Source organism: Schistocerca gregaria, unplaced genomic scaffold (assembly GCF_023897955.1).
Source record: "Schistocerca gregaria isolate iqSchGreg1 unplaced genomic scaffold, iqSchGreg1.2 ptg000214l, whole genome shotgun sequence".
Lineage (NCBI taxonomy): Eukaryota > Metazoa > Arthropoda > Insecta > Orthoptera > Acrididae > Schistocerca > Schistocerca gregaria.
In genome coordinates this window covers 1400320-1426385 of record NW_026061742.1, presented here as the reverse complement: position 1 = coordinate 1426385, position 26066 = coordinate 1400320, and the positions used below count along the sequence as shown (strand labels likewise).

At 42.7% G+C, this 26066-nt stretch overlaps 1 non-coding gene across 1 annotated transcript; it reads left to right on the top strand.

Annotated features, from left to right (window-relative positions):
- Positions 1-18353: 18353 nt before the first annotated feature.
- On the top strand, positions 18354-18428 carry Trnas-cga (transfer RNA serine (anticodon CGA)). The gene has a single exon. It is a non-coding gene; the product is annotated as a tRNA-Ser (tRNA).
- The last annotated feature ends 7638 nt before the right edge of the window (positions 18429-26066 follow it).

Sequence of the window (26066 nt, the reverse complement as noted above, 5' to 3'; positions counted from 1 at the left end):
ACCGCCACGTCATTCGCACTGAGGGTGGAGGAGGAGCTGGCTCTCCCACTCGTTGTGGTAGTTTCCTTTGACTTGAGCCGCTACTATTCGGTCGAGTAGTTCCTCAATTGGCATCGCAAGGCTGAGTGCAACCCGAAAAATGGAAACAGCGCATAGCGGATCGGATGGTCACCCATCCAAGTGCCGACCACGCCCGAAAGTGCTAAACTTCAGTGATCTGACGGGAACCGGTGTATCCACTGCGGCAAGGCCGTTGCCCCTCCAACTTTTACATGATATTTTTGATCGTAGATCAGGTCTGATGGCTGGAAAGAATGGACGTTTACCATGTTATGCACATTTATATTTTCACTACGTCGACACAGCTGGTCCAATTTCGACCACAGGTGATGGTAGCCATAATGATGGAGCCAAGCATCCTGTGTACATTAGTTGCACCCATGTGTGTGGGGATCACAGCATTCGTGACATTTAAATTTGTTACTTCTTTGGTACTATATTCGCAATAAATTTTGCAGACAGTATCCGCATATGACGCTGAATGTACCTACAAAATTATATCATTGTACGACACATGTTTCAGGAGATACGTCATAAAAACTCAGGACAAGGCCAGACGCTGCATAGTACGGACGTGGACGCACAGCTGTAAATAAATGCCTGGTCAACACCAAGCTTTTCCGCTAGTCATCTATACAGATAAAAAAATCCCCAATATTGCCCACCAGCGTATTTTTGAAAAAACTTTATTTTGTCATCCATTTTTTTCCTGTAAAAATCGTAAAAGCCGAGCATCATTGTGTTTTTAAAAATCGTTTCCTATTGTCATCTCTTTTTATGTATTTTAAACCATCTATCGCTTGTGTAACCTGTGGCTACAAGTCCATTCCCTTTATGGGGTAATCGAAATAATGAACAACGGAAAAAAGTGTGGGTCAATTTCTTCCTCATTTTTCGGAACTTCTGATAATAGTAAATCGTTGGCCCTTTGAGGGCGTGGTAGGTACATACAAGAGATTAGTGTAAGATTAGAATTTGGGTTAGATACAGTGCCAGGAGGTTTTGTTTCTATCTGGCTAGCTTCAGAGTACTTCACCATCTACTAAGTGATGCGTTTCATTGGGAATGGTGTGTTCTGTGCTAGGTCTACCCTTACTCCACAATGCTGTTCCCTCGATGCTATTAAAACCAGGATGTTATCAAAATATATGCACAGTGGCAGACTGGAGTCTGCAGAAATATTTCCAGTGGTGGGGAGGGGGGAAGGCGCGTCGGGGCTGGAATGCATGATTCTGAAACTGGCACTCTGTGTACAAATCAGCTGGTCAGTTACGAGGTGCATCAAGCTACAAGACCCTAACTGTATAAGCGCTACAACTGGTCAAAGCTAAGGTTTAGCAGTATTGCGGAGAATTCTTATCTGGAAGAGTATGAGTATACTGTAACGAATAAAAACTCTTTACTCCAGATTCCAAGGATGGTTAGGGGCGACGGGTGAAAGTGCCCTTTTGCCAATCCTCCCCTCCCCACCTCCTCCCCTCCCCCTCCCCTTCCCCCTCGCGGACGCCAATGGCTGGCCCGTTCATTTTGAGAACATCAGAGTTGCAGTAACCTTTCTGAGAAACTGTTCTAGATGTCCTTGCGCGTCAATCTTACCACTCAGAACAGCAGTGGGAATGTCGGTTATCGCTGAAACAACTGGTTTTCGGCTCTTATCAGTTTCCCAGCCTCACTTTAACCTAATTGTTAAAGCCCGTCACAATACCAGTTCTTGTAATAACCGATTTTCAGTCTTTTATTTACATTATTTCCTCTAGTAAACGTAGAAATCAAACAAAGATTAAAAAAATTTTACTTTCTCAGTTTATTGATAAATGGAATCAAAACGTCAAATACATTTATGACGACCTGCAGCCGTCCAGAACGAAATTAGAATTATATTAATACCGTCAGCTGCTCACGGGTGTCGATAAATATCAACGGGGACAGGTGACAATGTGTGCACGTCTGGGACTCGAACCGGGATATCCTGCTTACGTGGCAGGCGCTCTGCCCATCTGAGCCACCGAGGGCACAGACGATAGTGTGACTGCAGGTACTATCTCGCGCACGCCTCCCGCGAGACTCACATTCTCACCTTGCATATGCACACACTACATTCGTAGTGTCCCACACCAACACACTCATTACTCGTGGAACACATTCTTACCAAGTCCCGTAGCAGTTCGGGGAATACTTGTGCATCTTCACAGAAGAAGGTCATGGCTGGTATTGCCAGAACCATATACTTATATGGATATGGACATGTCTTCCACGAGGAATGAGTGTGTTGGAGTGGGACTCTACGACTGTAGTGTATGGACATTCAAGGTGAGAATGTGAGTCTCGCAGGAGGCGTGCGCGAGATAGTCCCTGCAGTCGAACCATACACTGTGCCCTCGGTGGCCTAGATGGATAGAGCGTCTGTCATTTTAGCAAGAGATCCCGGGTTCGAGTCCCGATCGCGGCACACATTTTCACTTGTCCACGTTGATATTTATCAACGCCCTTGAGCAACTGACGGTATTAATATAATTCTAATTTCTTTCAATTAAATAGTCCAATAAAACTTTGTCCGATGTTCGCTGCTTCTCTCAAAATATAGCGAGTGCTTCTATACTGCAGAAAACTGCCAGTATTATCCTACTGATTTTAGTTTTTAGAACTCTGATCAAAAATTATATTGAAATCGGTTATCACAGCACTATGCGGGCATTACGTATAGTCCAGCGATAAAGAGTGAAAACTGCGGCAGGAGAACTCTCTTTTTCGTTTTAATTTCTCTGTTAAAGGCTAAAAGCAGATAACGGCATACTACGTAGACACAGGCAGCAGATCACGCACTTTCTATTTTTATCCCGAACTATGAATGATTTGTAAAATTTTAACTTTTTTCCTTGTATGATGTCGCAAGTGACCAAATCGACCATTGTGCTTCACTCGTACTGCATATCGTAAAATACTTCCAGGCTTTCAGATGGTGCCATTCTGTGTTACAAATGACGTTCGACAACAGCGAGAAACTGCGTCCATTCTCGCGAACTGCTTGTATAACAGGCACGCACAGTATTGTCTCGGCAATGTTGGACCAATTCATTTGTTGCTCGTTTCTATCAGCATTGTTATTAAAGCGGCATACATCACTTTACCCATTTTTTCTGTAATAACGCAGTATTTTAGAACTATGGAAATCTTACGAATAAAAATTACTCGTCTTTTTTAAAAAAGGTTTATTTGAAAACTAAAAATTTTACTACGACAGCTGTGGCTAATTGGTATATCTGTTTTTACGTGGTTATCAGGAAAATATAAAAAGATACTTGTTATAACCGAGAGCAAACAAATACCGAAAGACATCGGTTATTCAGAACTAAAATACCCATGTCGTTATAACTGATCGGTTTTTCTATCTCTAAACTGCAATGTCGCCACAGAAAAGTGTGTCGTTCCATCAATGTCCATAGCAACTTCGAGATATGTAAGTGATTATGCGCAATATCGGCAAATGGAAACACGAAGTGGTAATAAGCACCTGAGCGATAGAATTTATTTCACAGTCAGAAAAGTCGAGTGAGAGACAAGACTGAATCACTGTAATAGAAATTATATGGAAAGCTGTGTAAAGGAAAATTTCCAGTTCTTTCATGGATTCCAAAATTGAAGCCAAGTCCGGGACATCAAGGTGACATAGTCTTATACGGATAGTATTCCATGACTAACGTAATTGGCCCACATACTGTACTGGTATACTGATAATATTACACTACTAAGGTAATTTACCTGAAGTAATTTACAAACATGTAACTATAACATTCGCTACTACTCATTACGCTAATTGACCTTCAGCCATTAAGCGCAAGCGCAGATCTCAGTTATGATACGTGCGCCATCCAAAAATTTATCAAGGTGGTAACTCAACACAACTACAAACGATCATTGTGTGCAAAATAAATAGAACACCTCATAAGAAGAACATGACGGGTTTGAATCATTCCCACCGCAAAGGATGAAATATTCAGGCTTGCACATAAGACCACTTGATAACTAACCAGAAATTCAGATTAGTTGTAGCTTCGGTGACAATCGCCTTTTTTACATTTTCCCCGTAAACTAGATAATTATGAAACGTAACAACTACTCTAAAATATCTGCAGCAACGGACTTGCCGCGGAGGTTACATCGGTTCACGTGAGATCACCGAAGTTAAGTGCGTTGTCGGGCGTTGAAGGCAATTGGATGGGTGATCATCCAGTCCGCCATGCGCTCTTGCCATTTTTCGGGGTGCACTAAGCCTCATGATGCCAATCGAGGAGTTACTCGACCCAATAGTAGCGGCTCCGGTCAAAGAAAACCATCATAACGACTGGGAGAACAGTGTGCTGACCCCCGCCCCTCCTGTTCGCATCCTCCACGGATGATGACACGGCGGTCGGATGGTCCCGTCCCAGCAGGCCACTCGTGGCCTGAAGACGGAGTGCTTACAAAGCAAACTACTCTCCAGTGGATGGTCGTACTACTGAGACCTTGATTCCTGGCATCAATAACAGATGGCAGCACAAGAGGTTGCCTTACGCCTACTGCCGAATTTTGCGATCTGTCGTAAGCCTGCGTAAGCACGTGGGGCCTTCCGTCTTAAGTGCAAGCATATCCATTGCGTTTTCTGCCGCGCGACTTGAGTGGAATGTTTCATTATTTCTGAAATATTATAGAAATGTTTTTCGTTGTATATCCTCACAATCGGTACTGAATTCACTGTAAAATTACTTGCTCACTTTTCGGAACTTCCGTTCATAGTAAATCGATACTATTTGAAGCCGTGGTAGACACGAGTCTAGTGTGCTTCACCTACAGCACCTTCTGTGTCAGTCTCGGTTCCTATGTCGCTGATTTCACAACTAACAGTTCGTTGTCTACTGAGTATACTGTCTGTTGCACGACACTATCTCTCCCACGCTGCTAAATGTAGGTCGTCGCAAAATATGACTGCAGTGGAACAAGGGCGTCTGCAGAAATTTCCCCAGGAGGTGGTGGTGGCATTGTTAGTGGTGTGTGTGTGTGTGTGTGTGTGTGTGTGTGTGCGTGTGTGTGTGGAGGCCATTACTATGAAATTCACGCAGTCCAGACCGCCAAGGAAAATAAACCTTGAGATTTGGAAAGGGTGTTGATCTTATACCGCTTATGCTGCATATTTCGAAATTCCACCTCTAAGGGGGATACACAGGAAATGAAAGGATTTTTGAAACATGTAGCTATTAAGGTAATTTTGAAGCTTGGCTGACGAAAACTTGTATCTGGTTTCTAGGTCAGAAATAAAGAAATATGTGTTCCAGTATTATTGGGAATTTAACCTCTATGAGGTGAAATAGTGGATGAACATTTTATTTTGAGATAAAAAATTATGGAAGAACTATGGAAGTATTTTTAAGGCTACATCTACGAAAATTGGTATTTGACTTCAAGGTTACAAATAAGAAAATACGTATTTTCGTGTTTTTGGAAGTTCAACCTCTAAGGGGATGAAATAGAGTGAGCTGGTGCGTTTCTGGCGCCAGTTTCCGTCGATCGTTGTTTCGATCTTTGAGTCGCGGTCCAGAGGACACTGCTCCCTAAGCGACTGTAGTAGTTCCCTGTGCGGCCCAACATCGGGCTTACCGCGCTTACACTGGACACAGTTGCCAACAAATCGCCTGCCATCACCATATAGGTTGGGCCAAAACATGTGTTCCCGAACTCGGTTCAAGGACTTGTAGAACCCCAAATGATCCCCTACCGCCGAATAGTGGAAATATCTGAGTGCCATGCTAACTCGTTCCTGTGGAATACAGACCTTCCCTTCACCACGGTTGTCTTCCCCTTTACACAAGACCCCCCCCCCCCACCCCCCGAAGACCTCGCCATCCGCCAACTGCTGCCGAATCGGTCCCCACCCGGGGTCCTCAACCTGTTTGCCGGCTAAGTCGCAGAAGAAGCCGGGTGTCTCGGAGAGAAGGAAATTCTCCCCAAGATCCGGCTCCACGTGGCCCTTGCCTTCCCTAGACTCTACCGCGAACATACGGCTGAGAGCGTCGCCAATTCATTGTCTCTTCCACTAATATGCCGAACCTGGAGATAAGTCTTGTCATCTTAACTTCGGTATGATTTTTAGCGATCTTATTAATCAAAGTTTAAGGGCTGGCACTGGCCAAGTAACTCACGGAGGCTCATTGGTTTCAGTCCAGTTGTATTGCTCACCTGTTCTCCAGATAAGGTTGTGTAGTTTATGTCTCAGAGAAGTGTCTGCCCTTGATGTGTGTTTTGTTAGAGATAATTGGCAGCGGTCGACGCTAACATACTGCGAGCAGAGCACCACGGCGGCAGAGAGATATTTAAGGCCATGTCCTCTCCTTTACATCCTGGGTTATGTTGTCACTTTTGCGTGATTCCATCTTTCCGGTGCTGAACTATAGCATCCAAAGTTCAATTGCATTGCCAAGTTGAGTATATTTCTATGTCATTCTCTGCCTCGTGGATCTCTTGTATTGATTAGAATCCTTAGTCTGCTCGCGTCTATCGCCAATTCACGCGAAATATTGAAGCAACCTTATTTTAAGGGTATTGTCATATAGTCATGTTCTAGTTGTAATCATTCTAAGAATATTGTTGATTAATCAACTGAGTAAGTAAATTTGAAGGTCCGTTTGGTCAAAATTAAAGGACCCCCTTAATTGTTTTACTCATTTTTATACAGTTTTGTTTAGGAAAGTTGGCTAGCCGAACGTTAAATATCTGTATTCTTACGCTTAATCTGTTTCTCCCCTGATTGCAAGTAGTGAGAGTTCTGCTATGAATTTTATGGACATTTGTGCTATTTTAGTAAAGCTTTACCTAAGTATATTTACATAGTCATATTCAAATTTCAAGTTTTACGGGTCTCGTTCCACTTATTTATTATTTGTCCAACTGATCTGGCCTTGTAAGGCAGTCTCCTCTATTATTGTGATTGTGATTTTATAATGCTTTTGATTGTAATAAAATATGTAGCAACTACAACGGATTACTATTGTGATTTTGGTGTGTCACTACCATACCCCATTTCATAGAGGATGAAATGTTTCATGAAATATATGAAAACCTGTTTTTGATACATTCAACCATTAAGAGGGGTGGAATATAGGATGTAATGTTTTATGAAAGTATTTCAGTGCGAAAGAATTTTTAAAGCGAAATCTATGAAAATTGTGTTATTGAAAAATACGTGTTTCACTGTTTTTGGAACTACAACCTCCAAGAAGGTGCAATAGGAGCACAGGTTTCACTGACCCATAGCCTTCCAGCCCAACCTGCAAAGTATATGGACTTGAAATTTGATGAAGGTGTAAATCTTACGCTGAAAGCATCATTTAAGAAGAGATTGTTCGAAATTTCACTCCTAAGGGGGTGAAATATGGGTTGAAAGTTTTTTTTAATATATGTCCCTATGTCCCTATTGAAGCTATAACTACAAAACTACGAAAATTGATATTTGGTGTCTCAGTCAGAAACAAAAAAGAAACAAGTTTTTAGCATTTTCCGAAATTCTTCCATTGGGGGATAAAATAATTAGTGAAGGTTTTTTGAAAATAAATAATTATTAAAGAACTACTGAAGCATTTCTATAGCTACATCTATGAAAATAGGTATTTGACATCTCGGTTGGATGTAAAATAAATGTGTTTCGTTGCTTTTGGAAATTTAACTCACTAACAGAGTGAAATAGGGGATGAAATGTTTTATGAAATATTTCACTATGAAAGAATTTTTAGAATTAAATGGATGAAGATTTGAATTTGGCTCCTCGGCTCTAAATAGAAGAATATGTGTTTAATTGTTTTTGAAAACCCAACCCCTAAAGGGTGTGAGATGTTTCAGAAAATGGTTCATTATGAAAGGATTGCTAAATATATCTGACAATTCGTATTCGGCTAATGTGTTACAATTTTTAAAAACTACGTGTTTTTCTGGTTTTGGAACTTCGAGCATAAGGGGATGAAAATTTTAATGAAATATTTATTGCGTTATATTAAAATATTTTAAATCTGCATCTATGAAAACCGGTATTTCACTTCTCAATTAGATATAAAGAAATATGCGTTAGGGGATGAAAGACTCTACGGAGATATCACCACAAGAATACAAACGGCTTGATTAACAAAAACCTTGGACTCCAGCTGTCAGCATTGCTTTTTGATCATTCAGTAAAAGACCATGCTTCAACGGTGCTAAGTTTAGAAAGTTTAGAAAGTGTTGCAGTTTATAAAAGACATAAAAAAACGATTAAAGAAAAAAATTCTTTGCAGACCATGAACGGTCTACGCAAGTAGAGAAGCGGATGATAAGCTAGCTCTTTATGCAAATGAGTTGGTCAGTGTACGTTCCGAGACATGTCATGCAGCAGGAACGGAATCCTATAGTTGCTACGATTGGCTAAAGGAAAAGTTTTGCAGAATCACTCGAAATCACTTCTGCAAGTGGCTAAGAATCTCGTAATGAATAAAAATTCTGTACTGAGAATTCCAAGGTGGGAGATGCAAGATTCCTCCCTCCCCCTTCCCCCTCCTCACAATGCTATCCTTCTTTACCTACAGCAAAAAATAAATAAATTAATTAATAAACAAAACTAGAGAAATTTCTACTGTGAAACTATTTGCATACAAGAGAACGGCCCTTGAAATTTAACTCTTCAAAGTTTTAAGCCCTGCTCATTCCGGATATTGATTAGAAAGTGTTAATCCACAGGTGAAACCTGAGTATATAATCCCTGTGACATTTGATCAACGGTGTTCCATAAGGACAGGTTCTCATTCAAAACGTTCGAAAATTCAATTTCTTTGTAGTTGCATTTTTTAAAGGTGTACTTGTCTAGACTCTTGGAACGGAAAGGTTTTTTTTTTAATCCGTGCTTTACACAAGTTTCTACAGTCCATTGTTTGAAGCAGTGTCACGGCTGCCATGAGCCGCGCGGGGTACCCGCCATGTCTCCAACGCCTTGTCACGGTTCGCGCGGCTCCCCCCGTTGGAGGTTCGAGTCCTCCCTCGGGCATGGTTGTGTGTGTGTGTTGTCCTTATCATAAGTTACTGTAAGTAGTGTGTAAACATAGGGACTGATGGTTCAAATGGTTCTGAGCACTTTGGGACTTAACATCTGAGGTCATCAGTTTCCTAGAACTTAGAACGACTTAAACCTAACTAAATTAAGGACATCACACACATCCATGCTCGAGGCAGGATTTGAACCTGCGACCGTAGCGGGCGCGTGGCTCCCGACTGAAGCTTCTACAACCGCTCGGCCACATCGGCCGGTCTGTCATGTATTCTAGAAGAGCTGCACGGTCGTCGGTGGCGCCTGTTCTTTCGAGAAGAGTTACTATCTTCATATCTATGGTTAAACGTTACCCAGCCATTGACCTTCGTCTGTGCGAATGCGCACAGGTTGCCGGAACTCACCTTAGTGTGAGCCAGTAATGAGTGGATGGACAAATACCTATTAAGTACATTACGTAATCGGATTGTGGACGTTTGAGGATGTGAGTCTCACGGGAAGCGTGCGAGGGATAAATTCCTGCAGTCCTGATGTTCATTTGTGCCCTCGATGGCTCAGATGGATTGGGCGTCTGCCATGTAAGCAGGAGATCTTGGGTTCGAGTCCCAGTAGGGGCACACTTTTCAGCTGTCCCCATCGAAGTATATCAACAACACCTGTTGGCAGCTGAGGGTTTCAATTAATTATCAGTTGTGAAGGTGATTCGATGAACCCTTTGCCAGGAACTTTAATGTGTTTTGCAGGGTATCCATATAGATGTAGATGATAACTCGTCCCGTGTCGCACGTGCTCAAAATGATTCATACTGCAGAATGCATGCAAACATACTCACCGAAAATACGGACGAATATCAAGTGCAGGCTGCCGAGTGCTGCATATCCAGCTTAGACAGATCGGCTTTTCATCTACATCTACATGACTACATCTACATGACTACTCTGCAATTCACATTTAAGTGCTTGGCAGAGGGTTCATCGAACCACAATCATACTATCCCTCTACTATTCCACTCCCGAACAGCGAGCGGGAAAAACGAACACCTAAACCTTTCTGTTCGAGCTCTGATTTCTCTTATTTTATTTTGATGATCATTCCTACCTATGTAGGTTGGGCTCAACAAAATATTTTCGCATTCGGAACAGAAAGTTGGTGACTGAAATTTCGTAAAAAGGTCTCGCCGCGACGAAAAACGTCTATGCTGTAATGACTTCCATCCCAACTCGTGTATCATATCTGCCACACTCTCTCCCCTATAACGCGATAATACAAAACGAGCTGCCCTTCTTTGCACCCTCTCGATGTCCTCCGTCAATCCCACCTGGTAAGGATCCCACACCGCGCAGCAATATTCTAACAGAGGACGAACGAGTGTAGTGTAAGCTGTCTCTTTAGTGGACTTGTTGCATCTTCTAAGTGTCCTGCCAATGAAACGCAACCTTTGGCTCGCCTTCCCGACAATATTATCTATGTGGTCCTTCCAACTGAAGTTGTTTGTAATTTTAACACCCAGGTACTTAGTTGAATTGACTGCCTTGAGAATTGTACTATTTATCGAGTAATCGAATTCCAACGGATTTCTTTTGGAACTCATGTGGATCATCTCACACTTTTCGTTATTTAGCGTCAACTGCCACCTGACACACCATACAGCAATCTTTTCTAAATCGCTTTGCAGCTGATACTGGTCTTCGGATGACCTTACTAGACGGTAAATTACAGCATCATCTGCGAACAACCTAAGAGAACTGCTCAGATTGTCACCCAGGTCATTTATATAGATCAGGAACAGTAGAGGTCCCAGGACGCTTCCCTGGGGAACACCTGATATCACTTCAGTTTTACTCGATGATTTGCCGTCTATTACTGCGAACTGCGACCTTCCTGCCAAGAAGAACAGGAAGTTGCTGTCTAGGAACAATCAGAGGTAGAGGAAGGGTTGATAAATACTCCTTGAATTGCAGACTAAACGTAAATAACGAAAATACATTTTTGGTAAAAATTTGTCAAAAATACTCGTTTGCCCTCCGTATTGGATTAGCTGTTTTGAATATTGAAAATCTGACTTCAGATTCGTTTTCAGCGACATTAAGAATATATATGTAACACTCAGTTCATGCAAATCGAAGTAATAATATAACTAAATGTTTTCCCTAAACTTTGAACACTTTTTTTTCGAGTAACGATTTTCTCAGAACGGCATGCAGTATAAATTAAAAGTGGTTCGATCTCTTAACTTCTACCTCTGACCCCTAAAAGTAAACACTTTTCTTAGGAACTTATAGCTATAATATGACATTTGTTAATATTAACTAATTTTGGTGTAGGCATAAGGAGTGAAACAAACCCCCCAAAATCGAACTCAAAGTTCGAATTAGCACTGTATCGTTAAATTTAAGGTTGTTTCATTGCGGTTAGGTATGCGCTCCCATAAATTTTATGTATTATCGACTGATGTTATCCATTTTCAATTTCAAAGAAATAATGTAGTATCAACTGATGTTACCCATTTTTGAATTCAGGTAACATCTCAGGTGCCACACTGCACGCACTCTACGTACTCCAGTCTCGCAGGCCCTTGATCAAATCATAATTACGGGCGCCATTTTTTATTGAAAATCTAAAATTAAGCTCATAGTATTATCACTCGTAATTCCCAAACAGATCCTTCGAATGTATTTTCATTGTCTCAAAAAAAATTTCAAATGTACCCTTTTTTGCTCATTTGTATGAGAACCTGGCCGTAACGCCGGAATATAGTCACGAGATTTTTTTTCAGAGATGCTGTACGTTCGCGAGAAGACTTTCGTTCTGCAACACGCGATCTAGTGTCCTCAGATATTACTGTGTGTGTGCTACTCAGTCGTGCCATTTAAGTGTACATCTTTGCATAGTTTTCCTTTCACGATGTAAACAGTGTTCCGCTCAGTTGCTAACTGGCCAGTGAGTGGTTCCGAAGGTATCGGATGTGCGGTGCGTTCGGTCTGCTAGGACAACAGCAGACTAGCGTGGTGCGATGGCAGAAGCAGACACTGAGGGAGCTAGCTGCTGGGACGCCAGCGAACAATTTATGCCAAGTAAGACGAAGAGGACTATTCTAAAATTACGAGCCGTCTCAAAAGTGTTTACCATTGGTAAATCTTGCAGTTGAGTCTGACAAAACTGGCAGTTTTGCCTACAGATACATTACAGAGAGAGATACAGGAAATCCCCCCACCCCCCTCAATGAATTTTTGGTTGTGATGACAGGCCGATTGGTAGTGTAGCCCGAGATCTAAGTTAGGTTGGAAGGTGGTAATTTGATTGAGAGTTGTTTACGCCAACGATTATGAATGCCGACTAAACGTTGTGCGAGCAGATTGCCCTGTAGCGTAGCCTAGTGTTTCCGCCCGCGCCACATTTAACACACATTCTCTAACTGTGTACAAAAGTCTCACAACAGCAACGATAACTACGTTTCTTGTGGGGGGAGGGTAGAGTCCACTATGTAACTTTCACTGCAAATTTTAGTAACCGCCGAAACTAACCGAAATAGAAGCGTAATTTTAACTATATTTCCTTTTGTGGGAAAATAATGGTTCTCCTCTTTCGGCAGCAACTGTAATATGTAGGCGACTTATTAGTTTTTTTTTAAACTATGAATCATGATTTCAATAGACGCAGTGCTTTTTTTACGTTACTTGATTTGTGGTCTATAGTAAACAATGCAACGAACTGGTAAATTCTTTAAAGTTTGACGTGTGTTACATAGACGACGTCTGCAATGTTCGTAAAGCCAAGTTTGCATATATTCTGTGTCTGTTTTTTTGGCCATGTACTGTATAATTAAGGGGAGGAGGATTATGTTCAAGGAGCAGTGTATTAGCAGTCTATGGAGAAATTGAGAATTTGGATCTAACGAACGGCATGCTCGGGCAGTTCGTGCTATTCTGTTGACCACTGTGTAATTGGGACACAGTGATTATGGCCTCTCCCTAGTAACCAGGGGACTCGGGTGCTAATCCTGGTCTGGCACAAATTTTCAAGTGCCCATTGACTAAAGTCTGTGCCCATTGTCAGCTAATGTCATTGTTTCGGTGTTAAATTGTATTTTGTTTACGATACGTAGTTTAGCTTTTTCATGGATAACAGCTTTGAAAAGCGTATAGGTTATATTGATATTCTCTCGTCGTTAGTCCAAGGCAACTATAGCGATTTATAAACACAGCTGTAGTTCGTATTAAGCCTACATACGTAATTGTGTCCTGTTTTTCTTTACCAAGAATTACTTCGTAAGTAATTCCCCTGTAGTGGTATTTTGTTTTAGTATTTTGTTTAAATATTTATAGACTGCAGGCTTGGATGAAATATGAAACACATGTCCGAAGTTCTTGTTGATTCTGCAGATACTGTTTCATCCGTACTAGGGGCCAAAACATTTCATCTAATACAGAAGGACACAATTTGTCTCGAGATTTAGCAATTTTTCGTAATAGTTGCCTTGCTTCGATATATTTTTCTCTAATTCTTGTTTGGATTTAATCTTAAAACACACTAACTCTTCCACCAGTTATTCGATATGTGGTTTCATACCTTTCGTAGCCTAGAGTTCCTAAACGGTCGATAATATTAATAATTTCCTTTCTCAATTTTATTTTCTGTAAAATCTCCTGTTTATGGTTATTGCTAACGTGTTTCACGTTCTCACTTTTATTATTTTTATTTTTCTAGTTTTGTGACTGGTAGCCAAATGTTCTTTGAATCTGGTTTTTAATTCTGAAATAGTAACAGATGAAGGTCAAGAGAAGATTGCGATATATTTGAGGAGAGTGGCTTGGAGATTTTCTATAATAGACGTACACAGGTCATGGGGATCCTTACCTATATAAATTTACTTCGAGTGTGATGTAGCCCATTCTCTTGTCATGATCTCGGCCGTATCGTAGCACATTGTCTCGGTTAGGTTGGAGATTTCTGTTGAGAGTTGCCGAAGTCAACGAAAGTGATTACAAAGTAAAGACTGTGCTAACAGAACGATCTGTAGCGTAGTCCAACACGTTCTTTCTGTCCTTTTAAAGCCTCTTTTAATTAAAAATAACTAAAGCTGCAAGATACAATCACAAAAACTGTGTTACGTAATAGAGTAATCCCAGACTATTGTTGTGTAAGTTGTGTGCGTACAGTATTTTCTTTTGTCAGTGAATATACATTTTTTTACTCATTTGCTGGGTTTCAGTTTTCCCCTTTAACGGCAAAAAACCTTTTCCTGTGAAGGGCCCATTAGCTTGTCGGTTATATTTGTGACTTTCTCGACGGTCAGTAATTTCGTGATAGTCCATCCACCGGCGTCATTGTTAACATCGAATATAGATTTAAGTATTAGGAAGGCTAATATGAAGCTAATGCATGAGTAGGTCTAACAATTAATAAAAATAGAAATGTGGGTAAGATACTACAAACAGCATAGTGAACGCATTGTTGTGGCCAAGATAGCCACGAATCCCACGCCTACCAAAGTCGTAAAAGTAGTCCGCAGATGATTATGAAACTGATGGAATGTGTGATGAGATAAAAGAAATCATTCAGATAGTGATGGGAGATGAAAATTTAATATTAATGGGTGACTGGAATTCGACAGTAGGAAATGGAAGAAAAGGAAACGTAGTAGGTGAATATGGAATGGGGGTAAAAAATGAAAGAGGAAGCCGCCTGGTAGGTTTTTTTCCCAGAGCATAACTTAATCATAGCTAACACTTGGTTCAAAAATCATAAAAGACCTGGAGATACTGCAATATTTCATATAGATTATATAATGGTAAGACAGAGATTTAGGAACCAGATTTTAAATTGTATGACATTTCCAGGGGCAAATGTGGTCTCTGATCACAGTATATTGATTATGAACTGTAGATAAAAACTGAAGAAACTGGAAAAAGGTGGGAATTTAAGGAGATGGGACCCGAAAGAACTGACAGAATCAGAAGTTGTACAGTGTTTCAGGAAGAGCATTAGGGAACGATCTACAGGAATGGGGGAAAGTAATACAGTGTGATGGGGGATCTGAGTGGTGTACTGTCAAGGGGGAGGGGGTTCCTCAGGGATCAGTGTTGGGGCCGCTCCTGTTCCTTATTTATATAAATGATATGCCCTCAAGTATTACGGGTAACTCAAAAATATTTCTGTTTGCTGATGACACTAGCTTGGTAGTAAAGGATGTTGTGTGCAACATTGACTCCGTTTCAAGTAGTGCAGTACATGACCTCAGTCAATGGCTTATAGAAAATAAACTAACGTTAAATCACAGTAAGATTCAGTTTTTACAGTTTCTAACACACAATTCAACAAAACCTGACGTTTTAATCTCACAGCATGGGCATATGATTAGTGATACTAAACGGTTCAAATTCCTAGGTGTTCAAATAAATAGTAAGGTGTTGTGGAAAGCCCACGTTCAGGATCTTGCTCAAAGACTTAATACTGCCATTTTCACTATTCGAACGGTACCGAAAGTGAGTGATACTTCGACAAGTAAATTAGTCTACTTTGCCTATTTCCATTCACTTATGTCATATGGTATTATGTTTTTGGGTAACTCTTCCCATTCTAGAAGGATATTTTTGGCTCAGAAACTGGAGGTTCGGGCAAAAAGTGGTGTGAGTTCACGAACCACTTGTCGACCTCTGTTCAGGGAGTCTGGGTATTTTGACCTTGGCCTCTCAATATGTATATTCCTTATTGTCGTTTCTTGTTACCAATATTAGTTTATTTCCAACAATAAGCAGCTTTCACTCGGTTAATACTCGGCAGAAGTCAAACTCCCATTTGGTTCGGACTTCCTTAATTCTTGTGCAAAAATGTGTGCAGTATACTGCTGCATCCATTTTCAATAAGCTGCCACTCGAATTCAAAAATCTTTGCAGTAATCCACGCGCTTTCAAATCGAAACTGGAGTGTTTCCTCATGGGTCACTCCTTTTATCCTGTCAAGGAGTTAATTGAAAAATTAAGCTGATTCTCATTGTACTGCTGATAGCGTTTGCTTAAACTTATGGACTGATTTTCTCTCAGGTTCATGAACATGTATTTTTATCTGTTATTACTTTTATGTTGTAAGTTCATGTGTCGCCCTAACCGCCGTCTGCTTCACGTCTGCTGTTCAGCGAGCTACCTTAATTTAAGTATTAACTGTATTTTTCTTACTTGTCACTTCTTCTTCCGTGTGTTTTTGCTTTTAGGAAGCTTTAATTGTCGAGTGCTAGTAATAGAGTTACATAGATTTCGTGTTTGTTTTGAATACAGTCAGAGAGAGTCCTTGTAGTCAGCCATAGTGCCAGTAATGCTAGTGTTTGTTTTGAATACAGTCCAGAGACAGGTAGTACTATTTTCATTGTTTTCTACAAGAAGTCGTTAGCAATCACAGTTTAGTCAGTAATCAGCCACCTTTAGTGAATTAGCAGTCTACTTAAAAGTTGAAACTTCCTGGCAGATTAAAACTGTGTGCCCGACCGAGACTCGAACTCGGGACCTTTGCCTTTCGCGGGCAAGTGCTCTACCAACTGAGCTACCGAAGCACGACTCACGTCCGGTACTCACAGCTTTACTTCTGCCAGTATCCGTCTCCTACCTTCCAAACTTTACAGAAGCTCTTCTGCGAAACGTGCAGAACTAGCACTCCTGAAAGAAAGGATACTGCGGAGACATGGCTTAGCCACAGCCTGGGGGATGTTTCCAGAATGAGATTTTCACTCTGCAGCGGAGTATGCGCTGATATGAAACTTCCTGGCAGATTAAAACTGTGTGCCCGACCGAGACTCGAACTCGGGACCTTTGCCTTTCGCGGGCAAGTGCTCTACCAACTGAGCTACCGAAGCACGACTCACGTCCGGTACTCACAGCTTTACTTCTGCCAGTATCCGTCTCCTACCTTCCAAACTTTACAGAAGCTCTTCTGCGAAACGTGCAGAACTAGCACTCCTGAAAGAAAGGATACTGCGGAGACATGGCTTAGCCACAGCCTGGGGGATGTTTCCAGAATGAGATTTTCACTCTGCAGCGGAGTGTGCGCTGATATGAAACTTCCTGGCAGATTAAAACTGTGTGCCCGACCGAGACTCGAACTCGGGACCTTTGCCTTTCGCGGGCAAGTGCTCTACCAACTGAGCTACCGAAGCACGACTCACGTCCGGTACTCACAGCTTTACTTCTGCCAGTATCCGTCTCCTACCTTCCAAACTTTACAGAAGCTCTTCTGCGAAACGTGCAGAACTAGCACTCCTGAAAGAAAGGATACTGCGGAGACATGGCTTAGCCACAGCCTGGGGGATGTTTCCAGAATGAGATTTTCACTCTGCAGCGGAGTGTGCGCTGATATGAAACTTCCTGGCAGATTAAAACTGTGTGCCCGACCACTTGCCCGCGAAAGGCAAAGGTCCCGAGTTCGAGTCTCGGTCGGGCACACAGTTTTAATCTGCCAGGAAGTTTCATATCAGCGCACACTCCGCTACAGAGTGAAAATCTCATTCTGGAAACATCCCCCAGGCTGTGGCTAAGCCATGTCTCCGCAGTATCCTTTCTTTCAGGAGTGCTAGTTCTGCACGTTTCGCAGAAGAGCTTCTGTAAAGTTTGGAAGGTAGGAGACGGATACTGGCAGAAGTAAAGCTGTGAGTACCGGACGTGAGTCGTGCTTCGGTAGCTCAGTTGGTAGAGCACTTGCCCGCGAAAGGCAAAGGTCCCGAGTTCGAGTCTCGGTCGGGCACACAGTTTTAATCTGCCAGGAAGTTTCATATCAGCGCACACTCCGCTGCAGAGTGAAAATCTCATTCTGGAAACATCCCCCAGGCTGTGGCTAAGCCATGTCTCCGCAGTATCCTTTCTTTCAGGAGTGCTAGTTCTGCACGTTTCGCAGAAGAGCTTCTGTAAAGTTTGGAAGGTAGGAGACGGATACTGGCAGAAGTAAAGCTGTGAGTACCGGACGTGAGTCGTGCTTCAGTAGCTCAGTTGGTAGAGCACTTGCCCGCGAAAGGCAAAGGTCCCGAGTTCGAGTCTCGGTCGGGCACACAGTTTTAATCTGCCAGGAAGTTTCATATCAGCGCACACTCCGCTGCAGAGTGAAAATCTCATTCTGGAAACATCCCCCAGGCTGTGGCTAAGCCATGTCTCCGCAGTATCCTTTCTTTCAGGAGTGCTAGTTCAGCACGTTTCGCAGAAGAGCTTCTGTAAAGTTTGGAAGGTAGGAGACGGATACTGGCAGAAGTAAAGCTGTGAGTACCGGACGTGAGTCGTGCTTCGGTAGCTCAGTTGGTAGAGCACTTGCCCGCGAAAGGCAAAGGTCCCGAGTTCGAGTCTCGGTCGAGCACACAGTTTTAATCTGCCAGGAAGTTTCATATCAGCGCACACTCCGCTGCAGAGTGAAAATCTCATTCTGGAAACATCCCCCAGGCTGTGGCTAAGCCATGTCTCCGCAGTATCCTTTCTTTCAGGGGTGCTAGTTCAGCATGTTTCGCAGAAGAGCTTCTGTAAAGTTTGGAAGGTAGGAGACGGATACTGGCAGAAGTAAAGCTGTGAGTACCGGACGTGAGTCGTGCTTCGGTAGCTCAGTTGGTAGAGCACTTGCCCGCGAAAGGCAAAGGTCCCGAGTTCGAGTCTCGGTCGGGCACACAGTTTTAATCTGCCAGGAAGTTTCATATCAGCGCACACTCCGCTGCAGAGTGAAAATCTCATTCTGGATACTTAAAAGTTGATTAAGTCTCTTCGGTAAATTGATTCCTTAGGATGGATAGGATGTGTGACTGCTGTGTACGGACGCTGGCCACTCTTCGCGAACAGCTGAGCGTGTTGATGGCCGCGGTCAGCCATCTTCAGGCTGCTGCCTCGGAGTGCAGCGGCAGTGGGGAGTCTGGTGCATCGCATGGTGCACCTCAATTGTTAGATGCTTCACCCACTGTCCCTGCTGTCGAGACATCTTCGCGGGTACCGGGCACAGTTGGGCCAATGTGGAGGCTGGCCGTGTGGCATCGCCCGCTCTGCCTGTGAATGGACATGTGGCTGCTCCTTCAGCAAGGTCCGAGCAGGCACACGGGGGGAGGAGTTTATTAGTTATTGGGAGCTCCAACGTTAGGCTGGTGATGGAGCCCCTTAGGGAAATAGCGGAAAGGTCGGGGAAGAAGGCCAGTGTTCACTCTGTCTGCTTGCCGGGGGGTCTCATTCGAGATGTGGAGGGGGCCCTACTGGCGGCGATAGAGAGCACTGGGTGCACCCGACTGCAAATTGTTGCTGATGTCGGCACCAATGACTCCTGCCGTCTGGGTTCAGAGGTCATCCTCATTTCGTACAGGCGGTTGGCGGATTTTATGAAGGCAGAAAGCCTCGCTCGCGGGGTGGAATCAGAGCTAACTATTTGTAGTATCGTTCCCAGAACCGATCGCGGTCCTCTGGTTTGGAGCCGAGTGGAAGGCTTAAACCAGAGGCTCAGAAGATTCTTCGGAGAGCTGGGGTGCAAATTTCTCGACCTCCGCAATAGGGTGCAGAAATGTAGGGTCCCCCTGAATAGGTCAGGCATGCACTACACGCCGGAAGCGGCTACGAGGGTAGCGGAGTACGTGTGGAGTGCACATGGGGTATTTTTTAGGTTAGAGAATTCCCTCCCTAGACCCGACAAGACGCCTCCTGAGACGCGGCAAGGCAGGAGTAGGCAAAATGCAACAGGGAATAACAATATTAATGTGCTAATAGTAAACTGACTACGAGACAAGAAAAAATGTATTCATAGGTGAAAGCTCAAAGCTACGGGTAAAATGTCCCTAGGCTTATCGTCTCAAAGAAGAGATGGCACAGAGAAACAAGTGGGCATGTCTTACATAGCAAGCAGCCATTTAAACCGACATTTAGGACCTTCAAATAAGTATTTGGACTAAAATACTTTCATATTCGCACTAAGTGTAAATAAAACTGGTACAATCACCAATAAACAAAATTATTTTCATTGTTTTCGGGGTTCCTTTTGCCTTTCGGAATAAATATATTGCGAATCAGTAGTTAACATGCCTGGTTCCCCAAACAGGAGACGACTAGAAACTTCCGAAATGTGGTGGTGTAGAAGAATGCTAAAAAAGCTTTGATCGAATAGCTGAAGGGGAGATACGAAATCAGATTAGAGAGCAGAGAAATTAATGGCACAAATTGACAAAAAGAAGCGATCGTGGGTAAATGTCATATTTCGATTCCACCCATCCACTGTGACCCATGACGTTCTGCATGACGTTGATTAGTTGCATTTCGAAGGATACCAGTGGCCTTATTAAATGTTAACTGTGATTGCCTTCGTTTCTAGAACAATTTATAATGTTCGTTAACTATGATTTTTTTTCGGAATATATCGTGATGAACTCTGGGAGGAACCACTGAACACAGCTTAAATTGTCGTTGAAGAAACGAGTAGTGATTGTATTTTTATCTTTCTTATCCGACACGTTGGGGTATCCAAGGTATAATGGGATACACAGTTGAAAACTTTGATTAAATGTACAAAATTGATAAATAAGAGAGCTACAAATTTTTATATGAACACATTATGATGTATTAATCAGAAAAATACAAGAACATTGCCATAAAATAAAACAACAATATTTTCTGACTCAAAAACAGAAATTTATATCATTTGCACGCGGTAGAATGGGGTGGTAAATACAAGTGATTACAAAAACGTATAAAATTATCGGAAATGCAGAAAATATTGGCTTGCTCGGAATTTTTTTTAGTTCAAAGTGAGTATTAATGTCAAACTACAGTTTTCATGTATCGTATCCTTTTCTTGAGGCTGTTTACAAAATTCACACACGGGGAGACACTCATCATCTTCGCTATCTATTCCTGCACAAGAATCGTGTGTCCATTTTTTGCACGTGGAACAAGCTACCCAACCTCCAACTGATTTTGAATATAACCCACCACAATATACACATTGACAGTCAGAACTTTCCTCGTAATCACTCTCGTTAGTATTGTATTCTCTCTCCTTTTTTCCATTTACCTTCAGATTCTTTCTCTCTTTTTTGAGTTCTTAACTTTATTCTCTTTCGCAAAAAGTTTTCTGTTTGCTCTTTCTTCTTTGTCAAAGTTCTTTTTTCTGTTTCTCCCATTAATGACTTTTAACTCTTTTTTTGTACGGCGAATCAGTTAAAACAACGTTCTTCCCCATTTTCAGTCTCGCTCTTTTCTTGCTTTCGTTAACTTTTGACAAGAAAATCAGAATCTCAGGTGATATATGAAATGAGGAGGTTGTGTTGTCAGTTGTCATCCAAGAGCACCCAAGATTAGAACAATTATCCCCAATAACTTTGTTATTCTTAGGCGGCAGTTCATTGTAACAAATAGCTGAAACCTCGTCCGCTTGATTATCCAGCCCGTTTGAGTCGTCTTTTTCAGCTGGTGTGCTAGGTGGAGGCAATTACAATTGTTCAGATATAATAACCCCTTTATCTGACGGCCTATCACGTCCGCTGTCAGTTGTGTGTGCCGGGAGGAAGTGTGCGTCGTGAATATGGATGGGTCCGTGGGCCATATTGCAGTAGCTTCGAAACCTTTAATAGCGGTTTTCATTTTTGCGCTTTAGACGAAAGCTGAACCAAAAAGCGTTAAAATTTGAAAGACAGTTACGACTTTCCCTGCGTGGCTTCGCAGCCATTTTCGAAGCTGATCACTATAACGAGGATTTATAAAACAAACATCAAGCGGCTGAAGTCTGTGAGAGCAATGTGGTGGTGAAGAAACGCCACTCTCCCTCGCGTTGTCCATAACGTCATTGTTCGTGGTATGAGCTGAGTGGCCATCTGATATAAGGAGAACTGGGACGTGCTTTGATGCCTTAGAAAATACCACAAATTGTGGAAACCATACAAAGAATGACTCTGTGGCCATCAATGCGGTGCTGTGGACCTCAGCGCAACCTCCTGCTGCCAGTCCTAACTCAAATTCTTTCTGCTTCTTCTTTCGTGGAAAAATAATCGTAGGAGGAATGTCAGCTCCGCTTGCTGAAGTACTAATGAGGCTGGTTGCAGTTTCGCCCCTTTTTGCAGAGGTTAACGATCGCACTGGACGGTTCCCTTTGCAAGCTGCGATGTTCGATTGGTTTTTAGCATTAACCGAGACGCCTGTTCCATCACAATTAGTTATTTGAGAAGTCATTAGTTTGTGATTGTCAGTTACATTTGTTAGCAACGAAAAAAACCTATCGACAGCTACTTTGTTAAAATCAATGATTCTTGTACTAGATTTTGCTTCGGGCTTGCGAACAAATCCGAATTTGCTTCTTCATTGTTTCATGATGTAATAAAGATTTCTATTTGTTTTGCTCGAAATTTTCGAAAAGGTATCTGGGGAACGTGCAAAAATTGAAATGGCAAAACTGTGCACCTGCCGAAATACGAGTGCGTATACTCATTTGAAAAAATGTTCCTAAACTGCTTCTGATACGCTAGAGGTTACCGCACAGTAAACAGCAATTGTAGTTGACCGTTTGCCTGCACCGTATAGAGTACGGCCAATAAAATATTTTTGTAGGGAGGACACATCATCTCATCCTGAATGAAGAGTTCATCTATACGTGTAAATGTAACCACTTGTGCCAGAGGGAGTGTGTTGGTAGCCTTACTGTTCATGTTGTATATAAACATTACAGATAATATAAGTAAGTTCACATATTTCGAAAATGATGCAGATATCGACATAGAGGTAACAAAGTCCGTGTGAAGCGATATACACATACAGGGGATAATAAAAATGTGACCACCTATACTTGCATCTACATGGATACTCTGCAAATCACATTTAAGTGCCTGGCAGATTGTTCATCGAACCACCTTCACAAGTCTCTATTATTCCAATCTCGCATAGCACCCGGAAAGAATGATCACCTGTGTCTTTCCATACGAGCTCTGACTTCCCTTATTTTATCGTTGTGGTCGTTTCTCCCTACGTAGGTCGGTGTCAACAAAATATTTTCGCATTCGGAGGAAAAAGTTGGTGATTGGAATTTCGTGAGAAGATTCCGTCGCAAAGAAAAACGCTTTTCTTTTAATGATGTCCAGCCAAAATCCTGTATCATTTGTGTGACACACTCTCTCATATTTCGCGATAATAGGAGGACGTGCTGCCTTTCATTGGACTTTTTAGATCTACCTCGTCAGTCCTATCTTGTAAGGATCCCACATTTCCCAGCAGTATTCTAAAAGAGGACGGACAAGCGTAGTGTAGGCAGTGTCCTTTCTAGGTCTGTTACGTTTTCTAAGTGTTGTGCCAATAAAACGCAGTCTTTGGTTAGCCTTAACCGCAACATTTTCTATGTGTTCTTTCCAATTTAAGTTGTTCGTTATTGTATAATAATAATGGCGTGTGACAAGGGCCTCCCATCGGGTAGACCGTTCGCCTGGTGCAAGTCTTTCGATTTGACGCCACTTCGGCGACTTGCGCGTCGATGGGGATGAAATGATGATTAGTACAACACAACACCCAGTCCCTGGGCGGAGAAAATCTCCGACCCAGCCGGGAATCGAAGGAATCTTAGGATTGACAGTCTGTCGTGCTGACCACTCAGCTACCGGGGGCGGACGTTAGTTATTGTAATACCTTGTTATTTAGTTGACTTTACGGCTTTTAGATTAGACTGCAACTTCTCTCATAGTGATTAGTCCATTCTGCTTCACCAGCAATATTGCGGGATCAGTAACGACCTGATTTGTTGATATTGCGGGCGTACCTTAACTGGCTTCTGTCTTCATTGATTAGCGGCTACCTTTGAAATGGTTGTACCACTCCTTTAGCCCTGCAGTACCCATTACTTTGTCCACAAACACACGATGGTTTCAACTTGAGAATCGCCAAGCTTGGAGCCAAATGTGATGTAAAGACGTCATTTTGCTCAGAATACTAAATCCAACGTGTACGACTTGCAAGTGTTCCGAAGTAGTGGAGAAAATCAGGTATGTGTGCTAAATATGCCTGAAAACATGAGCCCATGCGCGCCCTGATACCATTGTTGATTTCAACAATTAAAAAAGGTCGGATATTTTTTGAACAGCTCATGTATATAAGCCATCGCCAGTGATGTCGAAAGAGCAAGATACCCCTAACTACGCCAGTTGATTAGGTAGTTCGAATGGAGCGGTCTATTGTCTGACGTATCTCCATAACAGCTCCGAACCGAATACCCCAAAGTTCGACAAATGGTTCAAATGGCTCTGAGCACTATGGGTCTTAACATCTATGGTCATCAGTCTCCTAGAACTTAGAACTACGTAAACCTAACTAACCTAAGGACATCACACAACACCCAGCCATCACGAGGCAGACAAAATCCCTGACCCCGCCGTGAATCGAACCCGGGAACCCAGACGCGGAAAGCGAGAACGCTACCTTCACGTCAGGAATCAAGCTGAGCTCAGAAGGGCGCAAGTCCGGGTCTGTCTCAGGCCGATACTGATCTTCGGCCTGACGTGGCTGCTTGTCCTGTTCCAGGTGTTGCCCCTCAGTCTGCAAGATCCGAGCAGTCGCAGAGGGTGGTCTTACTGGTAGTTGGGAGCTCCAACGTCAGGCGCGTAATGGGGCAGAGAGGGGAAGAGAGGGGAAGAAAACCAATGTGCAATCCGTGTGCATACCGGGGTGAGTCATTCCAGATGTGAAAAAGGGTCCTTCCGGATGCCATGAAGGGTACAGGTTGCACCCATTTGCAGGTGGTCGCTCATGTCGGCACCAATGATGTGTGTCGCTATGGATCGGAGGAAACCCTCCCTGGCTATCTGATTTGGTGAAGACTGCCAGTCTCGCTAGCCGGATGAAAGCAGAGCTCACCGCTCACCATCTGTAGCATCGTCGACAGGACTGACTGCGGGCCTTTGGTAAAGAGCTGAGTAAAGGGTCTGAATCAGAGGCTGAGATTGTTCTGCGACCGTGTGGGCTGCAGATTCCTCGACTTGAGCCATAGGGTGGTGGGGTTTCGGGTTCCGCTGGATAGGTCAGGAGTCCACTACACGCAACAAGCGGCTACACGGGTAGCAGGGGTTGTGTGGCGTGAGCTGGGCGGTTTTTTAGGTTAGATGGCATTGGGCAAGTACAGAAAGGGCGGCAGCTTCAACGAGTTCGGGGCAAAGCAGGACATGCGGGGACCAAGCAGCAATCGGTATTGTAATGGTAAACTGTCGAAGCTGCGTTGGTAAAGTACCGGAACTTCAAGCGCTGATAGAAAGTACCGAAGCTGAAATCGTTATAGGTACAGAAAGCTGGCTGAAACCAGAGAGAAATTCTGCCGAAATTTTTACAAAGGTACAGACAGGTAGAAATGATAGATTGCATGCAACCGGTGGTGGAGAGTTAGTCGCTGTTAGTAGAAGTTCATCCTGTAGTTAAGTAGAAGTGGATAGTTCCTGTGAATTATTATGGGTGGAGGTTACACGCAACAGCCGAGCTAGGTTAATAATTGGCTCCTTTTACTGACCTCCCGACCCAGCTGCATTAGTGGCAGAACAACTGAGAGAAAATTTGGAATACATTTCAAATCAATTTTCTCAGCATGTTATAGTCTTAGGTAGAGATTTCAATTTACCAGATATAGACTGGGACACTCAGATGTTTAGGATGGGTCGTAGGGACAGAGCGTCGAGTGACAATATACTGAGTGCGCTATCCGAAAATTACCTCAGGCAATTAAACAGAGAACCGACTCGTGGAGATAACATCTTGGACCTACTGATAACAAACAGACCCGAACTTTTCGACTCTGTATGTGCAGAACAGGGATTAGTGATCATAAGGCTGTTGCAACATCCCTGAATATGGAAGTTAATAGGAATATAAAAAGAGGGAGGAAGGCTTACGTGTTTAGCAAGGGTAATAGAAGGCAGATTTCAGTCTACCTAACAGATCAAAACGAAAATTTCTGTTCTGACACTGACAATGTTCAGTATTTATGGAAAAAGTTCAAGGCAATCGTAAAATGCGTTTTA